General features: G+C 38.6%; 1 protein-coding gene across 1 annotated transcript in view; it reads right to left on the bottom strand.

Moving 5' to 3' along the window:
- Positions 1-18236, bottom strand: part of hs3st1l1 (heparan sulfate (glucosamine) 3-O-sulfotransferase 1-like1) — a 99154-nt gene that overhangs the window by 1467 nt on the left and 79451 nt on the right. The gene's annotated exons all lie outside the window — the stretch shown is intronic.

The raw sequence follows: 18236 nt of genomic DNA, 5'->3' as shown, positions 1-18236 counted from the left end.
AAAGACTTTTTTGGTCAAAGATTTTTATGACCAAAATGGGACCATTGAAAACTTATCCTCACACAATATGTACATGTAAGTTAACGTTGAAGTACCAATGATTGTCACACACACACTAGATGTGGTGAAATTTGTCCTCTGCATTTGACCCATCCCCTTGATCGCCCCCTGGGAGGTGAGGGGAGCAGTGAGCAGCAGCGGTGCCGCGCCCGGGAATCATTTGTGGTGATTTAACCCCCAATTCCAAAACTTGATGCTGAGTGCCAAGCAGCGAGGTAATGGGTCCCATTTTTTTATAGTCTGTGGTATGACTCGGCTGGGGTTTGAACTCACGACCTACCGATCTCAGGGCGGACACGCTAACCACTAGGCCACTGAGTAGGTGTATCTGTTCTTGTGGTACTCATTGGGCTAAATCTGGGAGATAGGGTACTAAATGTTGTGAAATCTCAGGTGTCTCATGTGTGCTGCTATCACAACAAAGTTCCTTGAATCCTAAGTAAAATGAGGTTTACATCTGAAATTTAAACTGCATGAACAATTGATAACTGGTAAAGACCACCATATTTTAATGAGGTTTTTGGGTATACAACGCAGCTTTCACAATCGAGACACACATTTACTCTACATTTATGTTATCATGCTCTGACGTGTGGCATTTTGCTCTGTTTTGAAACGTGCAGACGAGCATTATGTCCCAACTTTCTGGGGATTTTAGAAGCTGTCGTGCACTGCTTTTACAATGGACCCCCATTTTTTTTAGCATGCTGAAGGTGCGCCCTGGGAAATGCTGGCTTCAACTGAGAGCGTGCGCTGGAATGTTCCAGACGCAAGAAAATGTTTTCTTATGAATGAAAAAATAAAACATCCTTAAAGAAATTGCTAGCAGACACCAAAACCCATCAACAGAATTTGTTTTAAATGGGACTTATCATTCAAAACAAACTGTTCTTGCATATTGGTACCTGTTTTCATGTATTTGGAAATCAAACCATGGAGGCATGGAGGAGATATTTATAGAACAACCTTGCCTTCTTTCATACCTCCTCCAAACGAGCCGTTTGGAATTAGCCCCAATTTTGATGTTTTTCCCAACTGTAACCTCATAGGACATCTCATATATGGTAGAAATTTACTCCAAGTGCTTCACAAGTCTGACATTGTAGTTTGGAGATTTGGTCTATGAGGTCCTTCTTTTTCTCCATCGTCCTTTTGTGGGGCACACTGGCTCATACAGGCACATGCAAAATAGCTTAGAGTTCTAACTTACATTTGCTGCAGCATGATCGCCCCTTTTCTCACAGCCCTTTCTGCCCAACTGCCAGTTTGCATGCACATTTCAGACGTGCTAAATAAAGACGCAAAACACTTCCTGCAGAACAGTTTTAGTCTTGACAAATCACATTAAGGGTTAAATAATTAAATTCGCATTTTCTCCTCCCAGTATTGTGGGCCTGCTAATCATCAGCAAATATTCTGCATGTACATGAAGACAGACATGTTAAATGGATTTCGCCTTTATTTTACTTATTTTAAAGGCGCAATCCTCTGCACACAAATTTAATAGATCAGCTTTGTGTCCGCCATCAAGTTTGTACTTCCTACCTTCAGTAGTTTTGGCCCTAAATCTTAATTTCTCCTTAATCCCACAGTTTGAATTACTTCTTCAATTGCTCAATTTGAACAGCCCTCTCTTTGTCCGGTTTGTCCCTCTGTACTGCCTCCTTGACTTCCCGGTCTTTACTGGTTTAAATGTAGCTTAGATATTGGGTTACCTAAGCGCAACATACAACATAATGGATGACGGAGAGAAGACGCAGTGGACGTAGAACCACGTAATTAAGATCACCTAAAAATTGGCGCATCCTGAAGAGAGGTTCAAAAAGCAGCTTGAAGATGGTCTGTAAAACATAATCTATGCAAAATGTTGACCAACGAATCACCATTACATCTTTTGTAGACCACAAGGAAGTGTTTTAAATGTAGAAATAAAATCATAATGTGATCCCTTTGTCGCTTAGCAGCTATACAATTATAAAATGATATTGCTGTATAGATGATAAGTTTAATATTTGTATTTTTGACCATACAGGTTGACAAGCATACGTAGGATGGAACTGCAGAGTGATCCCCACCTTTCTCACAGCCATTTCTGTGCAACTGCCAGTTTGCATGCATATTTCGGAACTGCTAAATGAAGATGCGAAACACTTCATGCAGAACAGTTTTAGTGTTGATAAATCACACTGTGTGTGCTAAATAATTACATTTGCATTTACTCCTCCCAGTATTTTGGGCCTTCTAATGATGAGCAAATATTCTACATATACATGAGGACGGACACGTTAAATGGATTTAACTTTGCTTTTACTAATTTAAGAGAGGCAATCCTCTGCGCACGACTTTAGTAGATCAGCTTTTCGTCCGCCTTCAAGTTTCAAACCTTCAGTAGATTAGGCCCTAAATCTTAACTTCTGATTCGTCCCACAGCCTCATTTAGGCATACAAATGGAGGTTTAGTGTTTTGTTAAACAGCACTTAACTACACACCCCCGTTTGTTGGGACACTGATGATAGCATTAGCTTTTTTAAAGTGCAGATCAAGTTCAAAAGCACAGAGATAAACACACTGGTTTTCACCGTAGGTAAATTTTTGCTGCAATCTGGCATTCCTGGAACATGGCTGCGAAAAGACGGCTTAATTCCTTGGATGACATGAACGACTAGTATGAATTCATGCATTTTCATTACTGTACAAACACTATAAATTACAGACCCCGTTTCCATAAGAGTTGGGAAATTGTGTTAGATGTAAATATAAACGGAATACTATGATTTGCAAATCATTTTCAACCCATATTCAGTTGAAAATGCTACAAAGACAACACATTTGATGTTTGAACTAAAACCCTTTTTTTTTTTTGCAAATAATCATTAACTTTAGAATTTGATGCCAGCAACACGTGACAAAGAAGTTGGGAAAGGAGGCAATAAATACTGACAAAGTGAAGAAATGCTCATCAAACACTTATTTGGAACATCCCACAGGTGTGCAGGCTAATTGGGAACAGGTGGGTGCCATGATTGGGTATAAAAGCAGCTTCCATGAAATGCTAAGTGAACAAGTAAACAAGGATCGGGCGAGGTTCACCAATTTGTAAGCAAATTGTTGAACAGTTTTAGAACAACATTTCTCAACGAGCTATTGCAAGGAATTTAGGGATTTTACCATCTACGGTCCGTAAAATCATCAAAAGGTTCAGAGAATCTGGAGAAATCACTGCATGTAGGCGATGATATTACGGACCTTTGATCCCTGAGGCGGTACTGCATCAAAACCCCAAATCAGTGTGTAAAGGATATCCCCACATGGGCTCAGGAACATTTCATAAAACCGCTGTCAGTAACTACAGTTGGTCGCTACATCTGTAAGTGCAAGTTAAAACTCTGCTATGCAAAGCAAAACCCATTTATCAACACCACCAAGGAACGCCGCTGGCTTCGCTGGGCCTGAGATCATCTGAGATGGACTGATGCAAAGTGGAAAAGTGTTCTGTGGTCTGACGAGTCCACATTTCAATTTATATTTGGAAATAGAGGATGTAGTGTCCTCCAGAACAAAGAGGATATTAACCATTCGGATTGTTATAGGCACAAAGTTCAAAAGCCAGCATCTGTGATGGTTATGGGGGTGTATTAGTGCCCAAGGCATTGGTAACTTACACATCTGTGAAGGCACCATTATTGCTGAAAAGTCCATACAGGTTTTGGAGCAACATATTTTGTCATCCAAGCAACGTTTTCATGGACGCCCCTGCTTATTTCAGTAAGACAATGCCAAGCCACGTGTTACAACAGCGTGGTTTGGTAGTAAAAGAGTGCCGGTACTTTCCTGGCCCGCCTGCAGTCCAGACCTGTCTCCCATCGAAAATGTGTGGCGCATTATGAAGCGTAAAATACGGCAGTGGAGACCCCGGACTGTTGAACGACTAAAGCTTTACATAAAACAAGAACGAGAAAGAATTCCACTTTCAAAGCTTCAACAATTAGTTTCCTCAGTTCCCAAACGTTTATTGAGTGTTGTTAAAAGAAAAGGTGTTGTAACACAGTGGTGAACATGCCCTTTCCCAACCACTTTGGCACGTGTTTCAGCCGTGAAATTCTAAGTTAATTATTATTTGCAAAAAAAAAAAAAGTTTATGAGTTTGAACATCAAATATCTTGTCTTTGAAGCGCATTCAATTGAATATGGGTTGAAAATGATTTGCAAATCATTGTATTCCGTTTATTTAACACAATTTCCCTACTCATATGGAAACGGGGTTTGTAGACCGAAATGGCACCCTCATCTTTCTCCTAAAACACAATTCTCTCCTGCAACCTATGACTCAGGGGTCGGGAACCTTTTTGGTGGGGAGAGCCATGAAAACCAAATATTTTAAAATGGATTTCTGTGAGAGCCATATAATATTTTATAACACTGAATACAACTAAATGCCTGCATTTTTAAGTAAGACCAACATTTTTATAGTATAGTAAGTCTCTTATTCTTTTTAATAACATTGTTGTTCTGAAGCTAACCAATAATGAATAAAATACTTCTGAATTCGACTTTTTGAACTGGTGGGGTAGAAAACGGATGGATGGATTAAAATGCATGAGAAGGTTTTATATTTTCAACATAGTTTTTAACACTTTAACACTTACCATGAATTGATTTACGTGGACCCCAACTTAAACAAGTTGAAAAACTTAATCGGGTGTTACCATTTAGTGGTCAATTGTACGGAATATGTACTGTACTGTGCAATCTACTAATAAAAGTTTCAATCAATCAATCAAAACTGTGATTACCAGTGGAATTATTCATTACTTATCGTGTTAAGCAATGTCAGCTAAGATTTATCTGAGAGCCAGATGCAGTCATCAAAAGAAACACATCTGGCTCTAGAGCCATAGGTTCTCTACCCCTGCTATGACTGCTACAAGTGAATCATCTCAAAAGGATATATCTATTCATCTGTCAACATCCTTCATCCACTTGGCATTCAATTCCAAGTGTAAAAAGTCCCTTCCTATTGATTCTATAGTGTCTCTGGCTGGAAAATGTGCAGCCATCCAACTCATTAGGACACAAGACATTGCAAGTGTGTCTGAAGGCCAGCAGACCCAATAGTGCTCTGACTTTCTTTACCAGGCCACAATCCATACTTCAATCTAAAACCCGCCCTTCTAAAAGGAACACCTTCATATCAGTGATCTGAGGTACATAAATACAAATTTAGTGCAGGAAATCCAATAGGTTCCCACTTGTAGGTGACTTTGATTTCCTATAAATGCCAAGAAAGATCAATAGAAGGGCAACAGAATCCAGTAAACAGAACAAGACGGATTTCAGGCATTAAAATTAGATCAATTATACGGCACGAGAACCATGGGAAAATAAAAGACAGGAATATCTGAGTTTAGGTTGTATATTTTAATATCTCATGTGTTTTCTTGCATTAGTCAGCACTTCTCAAACATCACATTCCCTTTACCTAGAAACATGTCAAAAAACTTCAGAGCACAAACAAAAATTACATTAAAAAGGTTGCCATATAATTTTTAAGATATGTCTACAAAATTGGCATGTTTTTAAATTACATTGTGGAGAAAACCAGCTGACAGAGTGCGAGTCAAAACATACCGAGCCGGTTTGGGAAACATCGCAGTGAGGTTGTTCACACAAACAAAGATAAAGCCTGCATGGGAACCGACTTCCAGAAACATCTGCACACCTACGCAGTTCCCTGTTTAATAGATGATTGCAAAGAAAGCAGAGATATAAATATACAAGCTTCATTTGTGTACGTCTTGGTTCAATAAAATAACAAGTAATTCTCATTATGATTAAGCAAAACATTTCCAAGTTCAGAAAGCCAAAGTGTGGAACTTATTGTAAAAATTGTTGTATGAACATATAATATATACTTTTCCCTGTCAGAGGTCACCACGGTGAATCAATCGCATGAATGGTGATAATGATGATAAATAAAAGAGCATTGTTAATTTATCCAAAACAAGATAAGGATGGTTATTTTAGCAATCAATACAGAAATGGTCATTTTATCTGATTATTGAAATAGGAATATACATCTGGTCACAAATTGTGCATGATTGTATATGCATATTTTGAGGCAGTATTAAAGAAATAATGCAGTGATTTTACTTTAAATTACGGCTGTCAAAATGAACGCATAAACGTATACAATTAATCACAAAAATGAACGCAATAATCATGTACAAACACAGATTAAACATCATTCATGCTCCTTTAGCTTAACTGCAGATAGTTATTTACTTGATGGCTGTTATATGGTCAGTCATCAGGTCAACATATATGTCAATGCAAAGATGAGACAAGAAACTCTGACTGGTGCGCCGGAAAATGTTGCTCCGAAGTACAGCCCAGCAGGACTTTGGACAAAACTGTTACTAGGTTTTGAGCAAATACATGCAGTGGATTCAAGTAAAACATTTAACGGGGGGGTGCTGGAGCCTATTCCAGCTGCATTCGGGCGGTAGGTGGTGTACACCCTGGACAAGTCGCCACCTCATCTAAGGGCCAACGCAGACAGACAACATTCACACCAAATGTCATTTAATATATGTCAAAAACATTTTTTTAAGTGGTTTCAAGTAACACAAGCAAGTAATGTCCTGCAGTTAATCTTGACTAATCAAAATTTCACAGTGTGATTAATCTCACGAAATAAATAAAAAATTTACAGAACTATTTTATAACAACAGTCGCAATCATTTCGTAAGTCATATTACTTTTTCTGACACGTTTGCAAAGTAGTGGTCAACTAAACCAACATGGCTATTGTGTGCCAACTGAGTACGCAAGGAGCCTAGATCTTACCGCTAAAAGCAGATACGAGCAAAACAATCTAATGATGCAGTGTAATTGGAGATGTCCGATAATGGTTTTTTGCCGATATCCGATATTCCGATATTGTCCAACTCTTAATTACCGATACCGATATATACAGTCGTGAAATTAACACATTATTATGCCTAAATTTGTTGTGATGCCCCGCTGGATGCAATAAACAATGTAACAAGGTTTAAATAAATCAACTCAAGTTATGGAAAAAAATGCCAACATGGCACTGCCATATTTATTATTGAAGTCAAAAAGTGCATTATTACTTTTTAAATGCCTAAAAACAGCAGCTTGGAATTTGGGATATGCTCTCCCTGAGAGAGCAGGAAGAGGTTGAGGTGGGCGGGGTTCAGTTGGGGGCTAGGTGGGGGTGGGTGTAGCGGGGGATGTATATTGTAGAATCCCGGAAGAGTCAGTGCTGCAAGGGATTCTGGGTATTTGTTCTGTTATGTTTATGTTGTGTGATGGTGCGGATGTTCTCCCAAAATGTGTTTGTTATTTTTGTCTGGTGTGGGTTCACAATGTGGCGCATATTTGTAACAGTGTTAAAGTTTTATATATACATATATATATATATATATATATATATATATATATATATATATATATATATATATATATATATATATATATATATATATAAAATCACATAACATCTTTGGCTTTTCACACACACAAGTGAATGCAAGTCATACTTGGTCAACAGCCATACAGGTCACACTAAGGGTGGCCGTAAATATATATATATATATATATATATATATATCTATATATATATATATATATATATATATATATATATATATATATATATATATATATATATATATATGTATATATATATATATATATATATATATATATATATATATACATGGCTGTTGACCAAGTATGACTTGCATTCACTTGTATGTGTGAAATGCCGTAGATATTATGTGATTGGGCCGGCATGCAAAGGCAGTACCTTTAAGGTATATTGGCGCTCTATACTCTGTACATCTGTGTACACAGCGGTGTTTAAAAAAGTCATACATTTTACTTTTTGAAACCGACACCGATAATTTTGTTATCCAACTGTCCAACTGTCTTGTGCTCCAGACATCATTCCTCACGACTGAACAGATGAAAACTTGGAAAAGCATGGAGGGCTACAATTTCTTTGAGTGCGCACCGTTCAAAGAAATTGGTTTCAAGTCTCTCCCGGATAAATCATGCATTGTTTTTGCTCTTTAAATTTGCATTACATTGAACTCTACTTCTGGTGTAGACGCGTCCATGTGAAAAAAACTACTAGTAGCACTCGATAACCTTGATTCAATGATTCCGTCTACCCATTATGGTAAAAGAAATGTTTACAATATTTACACAAATGCCAAGAGGCCGCCAACTTTCCAATGTATTTTAAACAGTATATCCCACCCACTTTCGTGTTCTCACACAATATGACATAGCCACGTACATATGTAACACGTGCACGCGCATTAGCTTTGGGAGTGGTTAGCCAATAATAGCAATTAATAGCAAAAACCCGCTCAGTGACCCTGTGGTTAGAGTGTCCGCCCTGAGACTGGAAGGTCTTGAGTTCAAACCCTAGCCCAGTCATACCAAAGACTATAAAAACGGACCCCTTGCCTCCCAGCTTGGCACTCGGCATCAAGGGTTGGAATTGGGGGTTAAATCACCAAAATGATTCCCAAGCGCGGCCACCGCTGCTGCTCACTGCTCCTAGAGGGTGAACTTGTCAAATGAACCGGATAATTCCACCACACTGTGTGACTAACATTGGGAGTTTAACTTTAATTTGGATGGTTTGCGTTAGCTGTCATTGAATGTATAGCCTATCATAACAACAGCGTGACTGCAAATTGTTTGTTGCTTCTCTTGGACTGCTTATAGATGTGTGCACGCACTGCCTGTGCCTATGTGTTGACGAGACCAGGGTGAGTGACCACCTTAAACACCTACCATTTTATTCAGGCCAGTTATAAATTTAAAATGTTAATCAATAAACTTTGTAATTGTGAAAAACATAGACAGTTGTCAAACAAATGTGTTTTGGTAAACCACTAATGGTAATGTAAGCTAGCCAGTGGTGTACTTCTTATATTTGTTTGCTTTGAAAAGTGTTACTGTGAGGAAGTTGCAAACAGCATCTTTAACTATTCATAAAGATAATCGGTGACACATGCACCTAGGGATAGGTTGATTGGCAACACTAAAAAATGGCCCAGGTGTGTGAATGTGAGTGTGAATGTTGTGGCAACTTGTCCAGGGTGTAAGCACCTTCCGCCTGATTGTAGCTGAGCGATTGCAGCACCCCCCGCGACCCCAAAAGGGATAAGCGGTGGGAAATGAATGGATGGATGGATGGACTACGATGTTCTGGCTGGTTGTGAAAGAAGACGGAGAAGTTATCATAAGCGGGTTGGCTTTGGCCATTTTACCTTGTTGTTGCACACGCCGTTACAAGTAAACGTGGTTTCCCCCTTCTTTATCAAAATATATCTCTCAAGGTTGTTTATGTGCTGAAAGTATCATTTAGTGCAGGGGTCGGGAACCTTTTTGGCTGAAAGAGCCATGAAAGCCAGATATTTCACAGTGTATTTCCGTGAGAGCCATATAATATTTTTTTAACACTGAATACAAATAAATGTGTGCATTTTTAAGTAAGTCCAACATCTTTAGAGTATAAGTCTCTTCTTCTTTTTAATAACATTGTTATTCTAGAGTTAACAATAATAACTATAATACTTCTTACCATTAATGCCACATCTTGAACAGGTGCGACAGAAAATGGAGGGTTATTTTTAACACTGTGATCACCAGCGGAATTATTCATTACTTATCGTGTTAAGCAATGTCAGCTAAGATTTATCTGAGAGCCAGATGCAGTCATCAAAAGAGCCACATTTGGCTCTAGAGCCATAGGTTCCCTACCCCTGATTTAGTGCATGATTTCTGCAATTGGTAAAAGCTCAACTCGTTTAGGTTTTGTTAACATTTGCTTTGCTTTATTTAAACTCGTCGAGTTGGTGGTTTAAATTAAGTTAAAGTTAAAGTACCAATTATTGTCACACACACTAGGGGTGGTGAAATTTGTCCTCTGCATTTGACCCATCACCCTTGATCACCCCCTGGGAGGTGAGGGGAAAAGTGGGCAGCAGCAGTTCCACGGCCGGAAATCATTTTTGGGGATTTAACCCCAATTCCAACCCTTGATGCTGAGTGCCAAGCAGGGAGGTAATGGGTCCCTTTTGTATAGTCTTTGGTATGACTCAGCTGGGGTTTGAACTCACAATCTACCGATCTCAGGGCAGACACTAACCACAAGGCCACGGAGTAGGTTTACAAAACACTTGCAGCAAAAATGTGTTTTAGGAATTCTGAAACAAGATACAATACAAATAATATCAAGATAGTACTTATGGGAAATATTGAACGATAAGAATATATCAAACAAACCTTTAATGACAGTTTTTTTGCATACTCGTGAGTGTCTTGTTGTCGTTTTGTAAAATCTTGCGCTCTTTCGCCCTTCTTCATTTCCTCTCCAGGAACTCTGAAGAAATTGAATATTTTTGCGATTTGAACAGTTCCAACAGCCTAACACAACCCAAGAGTAAGGCAAATGTCTTCCAGAAAAGCAAAATGACGTCCAGAATGTCTTGACAACAAATGCTCGCTTGACCACCTTTCCAGCCTCGCCGAGTCAATGAGCCAGATGTCACGTCAGAATTGTTACTTTTTTTGTAGGACTTTTGATCCATAATAACCAACTTTAATTATCCACTATAACAGCAAACATATCATAAGTGATATATAAGTTTTTGAGGTTTTTTTTTTCTAAAAAGCCTGACATATTAGATCAGATGCATACATTTAACATATAATCCACATGAGGGCAGTAATTGACTTGTTGGAGGGCTGTCCAGGGATCCTGCAAGATTGCTACTAAGAAAAAATGAGAACTCTGCCACCAGTCTTTCTGTGCTTCGGACCAGCATCCACTCCGATACATCCTTGCTAGTAGCGTCATGCCAAGATCTTTTCTTGATGTTGTCTGCTATTTAACATCAACATAGCCATTAGAGATGTAATATTTGTAATCTGTGCCAATATTACATTAGTTAAAACAACTTGTAAGGATCCACCGATGGCTAGAGTGGGGGGGGGGGGGGGGGGGGGGGGGGCACATGGCGTATGACCAATAATCACATTTGATAAGACAGTGTCATTGACACTTGGACTTCACACATAGGTGTGTAAATACAACAAATGAAGTATTTGAGAAATCAGACTAATATAGTGCATGTAAACGTAGTGATTGAACTTCCGTCTTGTCCACAAGAGATCATCAGCCTCGGGAAAGGATACCGTTTCAACGAAATAGTCTGAATATTATTTATTCACAACAAATAAGAAATGCAAAATATGTATCTTAGGCTCCAAAGTAAAATCAATTTGGTGGTAATGCACACTTCTCACGCTTGTAGAGGTGCTCTTTATGTCTGGATCTCCTTTGCTGTGGAAACACTTTTGTACACTTTTTGTATTTGATTATCTAGTAAACATAAAGAAAAAATCCTCTATTTTACTTTCAATATGAAAAATCTGAATATATGTATCGTTATGCCTCTAGACGTCATATCATGTTACATGTGTGAAAACATGTGAGGAAGATATTAATACATACAATTAGCTTATAAGCACTCCACCTTGACAGGAGGAGAATCAAATCCCCCCAAATACCCTCAGATGAGCCCCGCCACTTGAGAATGTAATGCTGTTCCACATGACGCCAACCATTCTTTTATCTGATGGCATCTTTCAACCACACAAAGGCTGGGATGCAGTTATCTGCTTCACACTGTGATTCATGGCTTGACTGAGGGACTGAGTCCCTGAGCTGCATGAACGCAGGATGGCCTCCCAACCCACAGAACCTGTGGTTGCGCAGGAAGGCACTTATGTGCTGTGACAGGCGCTCCTGCCTGTCAGCAGAGAGCTGCCAAGTCCAATGTTAACAGCTCGGTGTCCTGACGAGCTTCCTGTCTCATCCAATCCCCATCCTCACTTCTCCCACAGAACACAACCACCTGGAAGGAGCCATTGTTTCACATCTCACTGTTCCTTATTGCTTTATTTGGAACTTGATACCATTTCCGGCTTTTCACTTAGCACCTGGCAGCCATGCTATCTGGAAGATTGCCAAACAAAGTCTATTTTGACTTAACACATGTGGGACAACGGGTGGACCGAGCCACTTAGATACTTCAGAGTGCGATAGAGGATATGTGTGTGGCGACATTGCAGTGCAGTAGGAACCAGAATGGATGGACTGATGGCTGTGGTCAGTTTTCCATTAGTTGTGCTTGTGCTTGTCCCTCAGGAGGTGCATCATCTTAATCCCCTGATGTGCAAGCAGCAGCAGCCAGAACAAACTGGCCAAGGTCAATTTTGGCTAGTGTGGAATTTCCATGGTCCTACAAAAACTCGGTACAGAACGGTTTCAAAGGTTAGTAACGCACAAATCAGATTTCTTACATTTGACAATCCTACAACAATGAAGCATCATATTTTGTTGTCAGTCAGTATACCGTCTAGGGTAGCAACAATTCTTGAGTTTGATTGTACGACTATAGTTAGGGATGTTCGGATCGATCAGCCACTAATCAGTATCAGCTGATTTTCATGAAAAACGTCTTTGCTGAATAATACCTTTCTTTTTTTTTAACCAACATTCTTTATATTTCCCTTTTAAACAGCAAAACAACGAACACACACATAAACACCAAACACAAATAATGGTAAGGGGTCAGGTGGTGTCGGAATCCCATTTAATCATAGTCCATTTTACATAAAGGAGATTACACACAAATAGCACAACTTTTGAGAACGATCTACTCCAGATGGCTTCATCTTACACATACCTAGTAGATTTTAACACATTTGTCAAGTCTTTTTCAGGCGGAGATTTAGTGAAAAAGATACTTCCGCCAATGTTAAATGAGTTATACTTGTATAGCACTTTTCTACCTTCAAGGTACTATAAAAAATGTGAAAAGCTGCCATGCAGGGCCCTAACCACTATCCGGCAGTAGCAAGGGTGAAGTGTCTTGCTCAAGGACACATGACTGGATGACAGAAGCCGGGGATCGAATCACCACAGCCTGTACCAACCAAGCCACCAGTGATATCACCAGTTTGTGATATCTTGGCAATATAAAAATCCAAAAGTAATTCAATTTACCGTATTTCCTTGTAATATGCGCCTGCCTTGAATCACTGCCAGGTAAAATTCGCTACCCAAAATAATAAGCGCACGTTTACTTCAACCACCGGGTAAAATTTGTGACGTCACAAGTAACGCTTCCCCTGCCGTCATTTTCAAAATGGCGGAGAAATTTTTTCTTGCTTTAACTGTGTGTAAACCAGGGGTCTTGTTCCACAGCCATACAGATCACACTAATGGTTGTGATATAAAACCACTTCAACACTCCTACCAATACACGCCACACTCTGCGAACCCACATTAAACGATGACAAACACACTTCTGGAGAACATCGCCCCTGCAACACACCACAAATGCAACACAACACCTACCCAGAATGCAATGCACATACAACCGCTGGCACCAAACCCCGCCCCTTCCCCCCTCCCCCTCCGTGCGTTGGTTGAGGTGGGCGGGGTTGGGGCCGCGTGTATAATATACCGGTAGCCAAGAGTCACGGATGGGTAATCACTCTGCTCGTTTAAAATGTGCCATAGAGCTAATGCTCTCCAAAAATGTGCTTGGTGTGGGTTCACAGAGTGTGGCGCATATTAGTAAGAGTGTTAAAGTTGTTTATATCATAAACATCAGTGTAAACGGTATGGCTGTTGACCAGGTATACATTGCAATCTCGTATAAGATGCAGCGAAATGCATGCGTCCGGCCGGCACGAAGACAGCATGTTGTAAAGGAGGGCTCGATGACATATTTAAGAGCAGTGGTCTCCAACCACCGGGCCGCGGACGCAGAATAATTTTTTATTATTACTATTATTTTTAATCACACTCAATTTTTTACTGCATGCCATTGGTAAGCGCAGGGGTGAGAAGAGGTTTTAAAAGTATTAGCGCCTGCTTAATTTTACCGCATTCTTTAAATAAGCGCAGGAGTGAGAAGAGGTTTTAAATTAATTTGCGCCCCGGCGGCTATTCAAGGAAATACAAAAGGTGTGCTTCAGTCTATTTCTGAAATAAAAAGTTGTTCATACAATTCCTTGAGTTTTTTCATTTATTTTAACTATTTTAACAATATTTGTATCATTGTCTTGAAGTGAGGTAATTTGTCTTGTGATTTGAAGTTGTTTGATACACCATGCTAGTACTTTAACAGGTTTTTCACCTCGGTCATAGCATGTCTGCTTTAGTCTTAATAGGTTTGTCGCAGCTTTTGTTGAAGCCATTTCATTGCATTAGTAAGTACTTTTTGCTGTGATTCCTGAGTACTTTAGAGGTAATGTTTCTACTTTCTTTATATCTGCTTCTAACACTTTTGCTTTCTAGTAGGTTTCTCTGGATTTAAAGTTAGTAACATTAAATACCAGTCAACTACAGGCTTCAAATTCCTCCCATCTGGTACGTATATTCACAAAGTTTCTATTACAGTAATTTTAAAGTACAGTTATATTTGTTCATTGAGAAAAGTAACAAAGCCAAAATAAGTCATCCATTAGATTTTGAGCCTACATTTTGGTCACTCAAAAATCTGTAGGACTGTCAACCTTAATGCGTTAACGCATGTGATTAATCAAAATAAATGATCATGTTATCAAATATGAATGATAATTAATTACTTCCGGGTTGAGGTTTAACTCAGAAGACGTGCGCATTTGTTACACAGTCTGTAAAATGATGACAGGAGGCCAATTTAATTTCAAAACAGAACTTTGGATACAACTAAGATAACTTGTTGGTATTGCAGTGACAAACTTGTTTACCGTCAATGCACATCAAGTTTAAAATACCATCCTAAAGCTAAACACATACTCAATGATGGCGCCACAGTGTTGCCAATCGCGACTTGTTTTGTAAGCAGCTTTTATAGCGACAAATGTAATGACTTTACTGGTGGTATTGGAAAACTTTTTGTGTCTTGGAGACTTTTTTGTGTCTTGGAGACTTCGAAGTGAAAGCAAGGAATGACAGCTACATCGACAAGAAGCAGGAAAGAACGCTACTCCGACAAAGTTTACTGATTCAATGTTGTCAACAAAAGTAGCATGGTTAAGTTAAACATATGCCTTTGCTAAAAGGACAACCTTCACATGCAGGACAACTAACATCTGTGAAGACCAAGTCCTGCGAGAAGATGTCATTCATATCACCACAGCTGATCTGTTGTACAATACCAAGGAGAGGCAGAATTACAAAAAGGATAAACCAACTGTACTACACAAACAAGAGCATCAATTTGCATCTACGAGCTGAATGTGAATATATTTTCCTTCCTGGAGAACGTTAGACATCTATGTAATCACAACAAGCTGGGGTCGCATTGTACCAAAAAAAAAAAGAGATCATCTGAAAAAAGTAAACACGCTTGTTTGTTTCAACAAATGTCTAAATTAAAGAAGAGTAAATGGTGCACTAAGTTAAAGGCCTACTGGAACACACTACTACCGACCACGCAGTCTGATAGTTTATAAATCAATTATGAAATATTAACATTGGAACACATGCCAATACGGCCTTTTTAGTTTACTAAATTACAATTTTAAATTTCCTGCGGAAGATTCTTGTTGATAACGTTGCGGAATGATGATGACGTGTTTGTGACGTTATTGGTTGGAGAGGACATATTAGCTCAGCACCACTTACGGCTAAAAGTCGTCTCTTTTCATCGCATAATTACACAGTAATTTGGACATCTGTGTTGCTGAATCTTTTGCAATTTGTTCAATTAATAATGGAGACTATAAAGAAGAATGCTGTTGGTGGAAAGCGGTGTATTGCAGCTGTCTTTAGCACCGAAAAACAGCCGGTGTTTCTTTGTTTGTTGTGAAGCTTTAACACAGAGCGGTCAAGCGAACATGTTTCTCTACGTCAACCAGCATTTTTTGGATAGGAAAATTGTGATATATATCTTACCGGAGACATCAGTGGATTATGCGTCCTCCTGCAGTACCTGTCAAAAAGGGCAGCTGTGAGCTTGGCTCCTCGGCTTCTCTCTGAGACACTGGCGTGTTCACCGCTGCCATCCGACTTTAAGGTATGGCTTTACAATCTCACTAAAACACTATTAAAACAATAAGCAGATAAGGGATCTTCCAGAATTATCCTAATAAATGTGTCTAATTACATCTGAAACGCTCACACTGCCTGCCGCCCGGAGCCGTCGCTTTTTATCTTATTTTTTTTTTTTTTTCTAGTCCTTCAGTATCAATATCCTCATCCACAAATCTTTCATCCTCACTCAAATTAATGTAGAAATTGTCGCTTTCTCGGTCCGAATTGCTCTTACTGCTTGTGGCTCACATTATAAACAATGTGAGGATGTGAGGAGCCCTCACACCGGTGACGTCATGCGCACATACTTCTGGTAAAGGCAAGGCTTTTTTATTAGCGACCAAAAGTTGCAAACTTTATCGTCGATGTTCTCTACTAAATCTTTTCAGCAAAAATATGGCAATATCGCAAAATTATCAAGTATGACACATAAAATGGACCTGCTATCCCCGTTTAAATAAGAAAATCTAATTTCAGTAGGCCTTTAAGTTGTTTATGAGTGTTTAGCACATTATCGATTAGTAACTGTACCTTCTTTAAAAATGTGCATCTAATTTTTACTGTACTTATTTTCACCAAATTTTCAGTAAAACTTTTAAAAACATTCCAGTATGACATTCTGGCTACTAAATTGCATTTGTACCCAAATACTGTGGTATTTTCTTCAGCTAATCTTTTCTATGCAAGCAAATAATAACCCAGTGATTCATTGTGAGTAATCACAGGTTCAGAGTGGGATTAATCTGATTGAAAAATGTATCACTTGACAGCCCTACTAATTTGGAAATATGGTATCTTAAAGAGTTTGGAGTATGATTCAACAGGAGTATTGGTCATATGAGACGTTTTTTTTACTTTGCATTTTAGTATTGCCGAAATCATAAAATAATCAATGCGTAAATATGATTGATGAGTACTTCCATCCATTTCCTACCGCTTATTCCCTTTTGGGGTTGCGGGGTGGGCTGGCGCTGTCACGCCAAATTTCTTCTCCCTACAAAAACCTTCCCCCCCTTATTTACTTCCGGGGTCATGATTAATACAGACGTTTTGTTAACGCTATATTATAAAAATATAACGCTATATTATAAAAATATAACGCTATATTATAAAAATACAGATGTTTTGTTAACGCTATATTATAAAAAAATTAAAAAACTATTTACAAACACAAGCTATGGGATGACATAAGAGGAAACGTGACCCCGGAAGTAAATGCGTCATCCCATAGCTTGTGTTTGTAAATTGTTTTTTAATTTTTTTTTATGATATAGCGTTAACAAAACGTCTGTATTTTTATAATATAGCGTTATATTTTTATAATATAGCGTTAACAAAACGTCTGTATTAATCATGACCCCGGAAGTAAATGGGGGTGGGGGGAAGATTTTTGTAGGGGGGAAGAAATTTGGCGTGACAGGGCCTATCTCAGCTACAATCGGGCGGAACTGAATGATACAAATATTGTTTTTATCCTTTCAAATGTTTTCCCTCAACACATCGATTAAATTTAAGTATTTCATAAATAGTTGAATTGCACTCCTGTTTTTTACATGTGAATTGTTCATTCCTGAGCTATTTTTGTCCATCTGTAGATCTAGAGTACAATTAAAGTCACACAAAACACAAGGACCAGACAAGGATGCATTTGTCAAAATTTTTTTTTAAATAATGAGGGTTCATCTGTATTGGGGGCATAAATATTTATACATTTTTAATTAGTGTCTCAGGATTTTTCCCTGAATAATCAAAAATGTCCCGCTGTGTCCTTAATAACCTTATGAATTTGGAATAGAATCATGAACTAAGGTAAGGACACCTCTCGCCTGAGGGGTAAAGGGGCTGAACATTTTTTTCTTTCCAACACTTTGTCAATTTAAGTTCATATTCTTGTTTTAAATGTGTTTCATGAAGTAAAACTATGTTAAATTGTACTAATTTGATCCTGCTCATAACCTTGTGTTTGTGTAGCCCACTGCAGTTCCAGCAAACTTAACTTTTATTTGAACAAACATAAATACATAATTTTAC

This window comes from Nerophis ophidion, linkage group LG09, assembly GCF_033978795.1.
Source record: "Nerophis ophidion isolate RoL-2023_Sa linkage group LG09, RoL_Noph_v1.0, whole genome shotgun sequence".
In the NCBI taxonomy this organism is placed as follows: Eukaryota; Metazoa; Chordata; class Actinopteri; order Syngnathiformes; family Syngnathidae; genus Nerophis; species Nerophis ophidion.
This window is presented reverse-complemented; position numbering and strand designations above follow the sequence as displayed.